Below are 8,061 nucleotides of genomic sequence, written 5' to 3'. Positions count from 1 at the left end.
TTCCGTTATCTGCATATTAGACATATGGCCAATTCTTTTTTTAGATAAGGGAGCATAGCCCCAGCCTCTACATCAATAGATGCATACGGGGCTTTGCTTTATTTAACTAAAGTAAAAGTTCACAAAGAATCCAGTATTACAATCAAGGAAAAGCTAAGATCGACACATGAATCAACCATAAGAAAATGCAACACATAGAATGACTATCCATTTGCTATTTTATTAATATACCATCATCCAATAGCCTGGAAAAAGAAGTCCTGAGCAACCACTAGCATCCGGTTGCATCTAGTAACCATAACTTCCCGTTGCTCCGGCGGGAGAAGGAAAACCCATCGTTAAATCCAATGAGCAGCGCGGATAACCTGCAAAAAATTAGTTCCACTTTATTGTTAAAAATAATATCATTCCTAGTCCTCTAAATAGACCAACAAAGTGCAGAAATGTCAATAAGAATCTTCTCTTTATCGTTCTTTCGTACACCATTGAGCCATTTACAGAATATATTAGTAATATTAGCTGGTGGAGGAATATTATATGAAAGATAAACCATAAACCATACGCCATATAATTTTTGCAAAAGGGCAGCCAATGAACAAATGATTAACGGTTTCAGTAGAATCACAAAAATAACATTTTTGACATCCATTCCACTTCCCTTTAGCTAGATTATCCGTAGTAAGGAGCACCTTTGTTACCAAGGAACCACATAAATATCTTAATTTTCAAAGCGATCTTTAATTTCCACAGATATCTACGAAGTGTGTCCATTCATCAGATCAAGATACATAGATTTGACTGAAAATAGACCCGAATCCGTGAGTTTCCAAACAAACAAATCAGGTTTAGTAGTCAAATTATCATTAACCACTGACATAAATTCAACCATTGTAACCATTTGTTGTCATTCAGACCTCTTCTAAACGAGATATTCAAAGGCGTAGTTGCAAATAGCGTTGATACTAGAACATTTTTATATTGAATAATATTATACAGTGTCGGATATTGTTGACACAAAGGGACATCCCCCATCCAAACGTCTTCCCAGAACCTCATAGTCATCCCATTTCCCAATTTGAAGTAGCCCCGGTTAAAAAAATCATTCTTAACATGCATAAGGCCTTTCCAAAAGGGTGAATCATTAGGTTTAGCTTCAACTTGTGACCGAGTTTTATTTTTGAGGTATTTATTATGTAACAATTTCTGCCACACACCCTCCTCCGAAAGGAATTTAAACAACCATTTACTAAGTAAACATTTTTTTTACTGAAGTACCTCAATTCCTAACCCCCCCCTTGATCCTTGGGTCTGCATAAAATATTCCATTTTGAAAGTCTATACTTCTTATTTTCATCAGATTGCTAGAAATAAATTTGAGCGATAATAATCTAGTCTCTTCCTTACCCTAATTGGGAATTCCAAAAAGTATAGCATAAACATAGGCAAACTTGTAAGAACATAATTAATCAGGACAAGTCTATCACCATAAGAAAGCATTTTGTTGCGCCAATAACTTAGCTTAGAAGCAAAATAATTCTCAATAGGGTTCCATTCCGCATTTTGGAGTGTCCTATAATGTATAGGAATACCCATATATTTAAAAAAGCAAGGATCCAGATTCACACCCAAAAAAATTTATATATTGATGCTCCATATCTTTAGCCTTACCAAAACAGAAAATTTCACTCTTATGAAAAATAATTTTTGGTCCTGATAGTAGTTCAAAAATGGATAGGATAAGTTTCATGTTAATAGCCTTAGCAGTATCATGTTCCATAAATAAAATCGGATCATCCACATATTGAAGTATAGAAACTCCCCCATCAAACAAATGCGGTATCAAACTCCCAACTTTGCCATCTTCTTTAGCACGACCAATAAAAATAGCCAACATATTGGCGACAATGTTAAAATGTATCGGGAACAAAGGGTCTCCTTGCCGTAAGCCTTTCCTAGTTTGAAAATTATGACCGATATCATCATTTACCCGAATTCCCACACTCCCGCTTTGCGCATAATGTTTTATTTCATCGCACCAAATAGGGTCAAAACCCTTCATGCGAAGTACTTGTTGCAAAAAAGACCATTTCACCTTATCATATGCCTTTTCAAAGTCAATTTTGAAAATTACCCCATCAAGTTTTTTCCTATATATTTCATGTATCGTCTCATGAAGGACCACCACCCCTTCTAAAATATGTCTCCTTGGGATAAACACAGTCTGTGTCGGTCTAATTACTTTCTAAGCTACATCTGATATTCGATTTGTTGCCACTTTAGTGAAAATTTGAAAACTGACATAAACAAATGGGTCTATATTGCTGAATCTGGGTAGCATTTTCCTTCTTTGGAAGAAGAGTAATAACTCCAAAATTCAGTTTATACAACGGTAACCCTCCTTTCTGAAAGCACTCAAATATTGCCACCAGGTCAGTTTTGATGACTGATGTCTACGGGTGCTTCTATTATTGTAGACAGTGTTGGGCCTCCAAGAGCAGAGGTTTGTAGAACAGCAGCAAGTTTCCCTTAAGTGGATCACCCAAGGTTTATCGAACTCAGGGAGGAAGAGGTCAAAGATATCCCTCTCATGCAACCCCGCAACCACAAAGCAAGAAGTCTCTTGTGTCCCCAACACACCTAATAGGTGTACTAGTTCGGCGAAGAGATAGTGAAATACAGGTGGTATGAATATATATGAGCAGTAGCAACGGCACCGAGAAAAGTGCTTTGCCCGGGACGAGTAAACAAGCGGTAGTAACGCAGCAGTAGTAACGCAGTAGAAACGAGTAAACAAGCAGCGATAGCGATATTTAGGAACAAGGCCTAGGGATTAGACTTTCGCTAGTGGACACTCTCAACATTGATCACATAACAGAATAGATAAATGCATACTCTACACTCTTGTTGGATGATGAACACATTACGTAGGATTACACGAACCCTCAATGCCGGAGTTAACAAGCTCCACAATTCAATGTTCATATTTAAATAACCTTAGAGTGCATGAAAGATCAATTCGACTAAACCAACTACTAACATAGCATGCACACTGTCACCTTCATGCTATGTAGGAGGAATAATACAAATCAATACTATCATAGCAATAGTTAACTTCATAATCTACAAGAGATCATAATCATAGCATAAACCAAGTACTAACACGGATGCACACACTGTCACCATTACACCGTGCAGGAGGGATAAAACTACTTTAATAACATTGCTAGAGTAGCACATAGATAAAGTGTGATACAAAACACATTGCAATCATAAAGAGATATGAATAAGCACTTCACTACGCCATTCAACAGTGAATAAGTATTCTGTGAAATATAGCCTAAGAGACCCACACGGTGCACACACTGTCACCTTTACACACGTGGGACAAGGAGTCTCCGGAGATCACATGAGTAAAATTCACTTGACTAGCATAACGACATCTAGATTACAAGCATCATCATATGAATCTCAATCATGTAAGGCAGCTCATGAGATTATTGTATTGAAGTACATAGGAGAGAGATGAACCACATAGCTACCGGTACAGCCCCGAGCCTCGATGGAGAACTACTCCCTCCTCATGGGAGACAGCAGCGTTGATGAAGATGGCGGTGGTGTCGATGGAGAAGCCTTCGGGGCACTTCCCCGTCCGGCGGCGTGCCGGAACAGAGACTCCTGTCCCCCGGATCTTGGCTTCGCGATGGCGGCGGCTCGGAAGGTTTCTCGTACCGTGGCTTTTCGTATCGGGGGTTTCGCGACGGAGGCTTTAAGTAGGCGGAAGGGCAGAGTCGGAGGGCCGACGAGGGGCCCACACCATAGGGCGGCGCGGCCCCCTTGGCCGCGGCGCCTATGGTGGCGGCGCCTCGTCGCCCCACTTCGTATCCCTTTCGGTCTTCCGGAAGGTTCGTGGCAAAATAGGACCCCGGGTCTTGATTTCGTCCAATTCCGAGAATATTTTGTTACTAGGATTTCGAAACCAAAAATAGCGAGAAAACGAGCAAGCGGCTCTTCGGCATCTTGTTAATAGGTTAGTTCCGGAAAATGCACGAATATGACATAAAGTGTGCATAAAACATGTAGGTATCATCAATAATATGGCATGGATCATAAGAAATTATCGATACGTCGGAGACGTATCAAGCATCCCCAAGCTTAGTTACGCTCGTCCCGAGCGAGGTAAAACGATAACAAAGATAATTTCTGAAGTGACATGCCATCATAACCTTGATCATACTATTTGTAAACATATGTAATGAATGCAGCGATCAAAACAATGGTAATGACATGAGTAAACAAGTGAATCATAAAGCAAAGACTTTTCATGAATAGTACTTCAAGACAAGCATCAATAAGTCTTGCATAAGAGTTAACTCATAAAGCAATAAATCAAAGTAAAGGTATTGAAGCAACACAAAGGAAGATTAAGTTTCAGCGGTTGCTTTCAACTTGTAACATGTATATCTCATGGATAATTGTCAACATAGAGTAATATAACAAGTGCAATATGCAAGTATGTAGGAATCAATACACAGTTCACACAAGTGTTTGCTTCTTGAGGTGGAGATAGATAGGTGAACTGACTCAACATAAAAGTAAAAAGAATGGTCCTTCAAAGAGGAAAGCATCGATTGCTATATTTGTGCTAGAGCTTTTATTTTGAAAACATGAAACAATTTTGTCAACGGTAGTAATAAAGCATATGAGTTATGAAAATTATATCTTACAAGTTGCAAGCCTCATGCATAGTATACTAATAGTGCCCGCACCTTGTCCTAATTAGCTTGGACTACCGGATCTTTGCAATGCACATGTTTTAACCAAGTGTCACAAAGGGGTACCTCCATGCCGCTTGTACAAAGGTCTAAGGAGAAAGCTCGCATTTTGGATTTCTCGCTTTTGATTATTCTCAACTTAGACATCCATACCGGGACAACATGGACAACGAGATAATGGACTCCTCTTTAATGCATAAGCATGTGGCAACAATTATTATTCTCATATGAGATTGAGGATATATGTCCAAAAGCTGAAACTTCCACCATGAATCATGGCTTTAGTTAGCGGCCCAATGTTCTTCTCTAACAATATGCATGCTCCAACCATTAAGGTGGTAGATCTCTCTTACTTCGAGACAAGACGGACATGCATAGCAACTCACATGATATTCAACAAAGAATAGTTGATGGCGTCCCCAGAAGCATGGTTATCGCACAACAAGCAACTTAATAAGAGATAAAGTGCATAAGTACATATTCAATACCACAATAGTTTTTAAGCTATTTGTCCCATGAGCTATATATTGCAAAGGTGAATGATGGAATTTTAAAGGTAGCACTCAAGCAATTTACTTTGGAATGGCGGATAAATACCATGTAGTAGGTAGGTATGGTGGACACAAATGGCATAGTGGTTGGCTCAAGGATTTTGGATGCATGAGAAGTATTCCCTCTCGATACAAGGTTTAGGCTAGCAAGGTTATTTGAAACAAACACAAGGATGAACGGTGCAGCAAAACTCACATAAAAGACATATTGTAAACATTATAAGACTCTACACCGTCTTCCTTGTTGTTCAAAACTCAATACTAGATATTATCTAGACTCTAGAGAAACCAAATATGCAAACCAAATTAGCAAGCTCTAAGTGTTTCTTCATTAATGGGTGCAAAGTATATGATGCAAGAGCTTAAACATGAGCACAACAATTGCCAAGTATCAAATTATCCAAGACATTTTAGAGTTACTACATGTAGTATTTTCCAATTCCAACCATATAACAAATTAACGAAGAAGAAACTTCGCCATGAATACTATGAGTAGAGTCTAAGGACATACTTGTCCATATGCTACAGCGGAGCGTGTCTCTCTCCCATAAAGTGAATGCTAGGATCCATTTTATTCAAACAAAACAAAAAACAAAAACAAACCAACGCTCCAAGCAAAGTGCATAAGATGTGACGGAATAAAAATATAGTTTCGGGGGAGGAACTCGATAATGTTGTCGATGAAGAAGGGGATGCCTTGGGCATCCCCAAGCTTAGACGCTTGAGTCTTCTTAGAATATGCAGGGGTGAACCACCGGGGCATCCCCAAGCTTAGAGCTTTCACTCTCCTTGATCATATTGCATCATACTCCTCTCTTGATCCTTGAAAACTTCCTCCACACCAAACTCGAAACAACTCATTAGAGGGTTAGTGCATAATAAAAATTAACATGTTCAGAGGTGACACAATCATTCTTAACACTTCCGGACATTGCATAAAGCTACTGGACATTAATGGATCAAAGAAATTCATCCAACATAGCAAAAGAGGCAATGCAAAAATAAAAGGCAGAATCTGTCAAAACAGAACAGTCCGTAAAGATGGATTTTATTAGGCAAATGCCCAAATTGAATGAAAGTTGCGTACATATCTGAGGATCATGCACGTAAATTGGCTTAATTTTCTGAGCTACCTACAGGGAGGTAGACCCAGATTCGTGACAGCAAAGAAATCTGGAACTGCGCAGTAATCCAAATCTAGTACTTACTTTACTATCAAAGACTTTACTTGGCACAACAAAACTCAAAACTAAGATAAGGAGAGGTTGCTACAGTAGTAAACAACTTCCAAGACACAAATATAAAACAAAGTACTGTAGCAAAATAACACATGGGTTATCTCCCAAGAAGTTCTTTCTTTATAGCCGTTAAGATGGGCTCGACGAGTTTTAATGATGCACTCGCAAAAGATAGTATGTGAAGCAAAAGAGAGCATCAAGAGGCAAATTCAAAACATATTTAAGTCTAACATGCTTCCTATGCATAGGAATCTTGTAAATAAACAAGTTCATGAAGAGCAAAGTAACAAGCATAGGAAGATAAAACAAGTATAGCTTCAAAAATTTCAGCACATAGAGAGGCATTTTAGTAACATGAAAATTTCTACAACCATATTTTCCTCTCTCATAATAACTTTCAGTAGCAACATGAGCAAACTCAACAATATAACTATCACATAAAGCATTCTTATCATGAGTCTCATGCATAAAATTATTACTCTCCACATAGGCATAATCAATTTTATTAGTTGTAGTGGGAGCAAATTCAACAAAGTAGCTATCATTATTATTCTCATCAAGTGTAGGAGGCATAGTATAATCACAACAAAATTTACTCTCCATAGTAGGTGGCACCAAAAGACCACTATCATTATAATCATCATAAATAGGAGGCAAAGTATCATCAAAGAAAATTTTCTCCTCAATGCTTGGGGGACTAAAAATATCATGCTCATCAAAGCCAGCTTCCCCAAGCTTAGAATTTTCCATATCATTAGCAACAATGGTGTTCAAAGCGTTCATACTAATATTACTACATGAAATAAGATTCCATAGGTTTTTTAATTTTCGCATCAAACCATCCATGTCTTAAATCAGGAAATAGAATAAGAAGCTCATTGTTGTCCATTATGCCAAACTAGTGTAAACAAGAAACAAAAAGATGCAATTGCGGGATCTAAAGGAAATAGCTTCGAGCACATACACAACGGCGCGAAAATAGCTTAGTAGCCGAGATCCGGAGTGTGAGTGCCTTTTACCTTTCCTCCCCGGCAACGGCGCCGAGAAAATAGCTTGATGTCTACGGGTGCTTCTATTCTTGTAGACAGTGTTGGGCCTCCAAGAGCGAGAGGTTTGTAGAACAGCGGCAAGTTTCCCTTAAGTGGATCACCCAAGGTTTATCGAACTCGGGGAGGAAGAGGTCAAAGATATCCCTCTCATGCAACCACTGCAACCACAAAGCAAGAAGTCTCTTGTGTCCCCAACACACCTAATAGGTGTACTAGTTCGGCGAAGAGATAGTGAAATACAGGTGGTATGAATATATGTAGCGTAGCAACGGCACCAGAAAAGTGCTTTGCCCAGGACCGTAAACAAGCAGTAGTAACGCAGCAGTAGTAACGCAGTAAAACAGTAAACAAGCAGCGATAGCAGTATTTAGGAACAAGCAGTGTTGGAAAAGGCGACGCCTAGGAGACGCTTACTCACGCTTAAGCACTAGGCGATGGACAAACGCCTCGC

The sequence above is a fragment of the Lolium rigidum genome, chromosome 1 (genome assembly GCF_022539505.1).
Source record: "Lolium rigidum isolate FL_2022 chromosome 1, APGP_CSIRO_Lrig_0.1, whole genome shotgun sequence".
In the NCBI taxonomy this organism is placed as follows: Eukaryota; Viridiplantae; Streptophyta; class Magnoliopsida; order Poales; family Poaceae; genus Lolium; species Lolium rigidum.
This window is presented reverse-complemented; position numbering follows the sequence as displayed.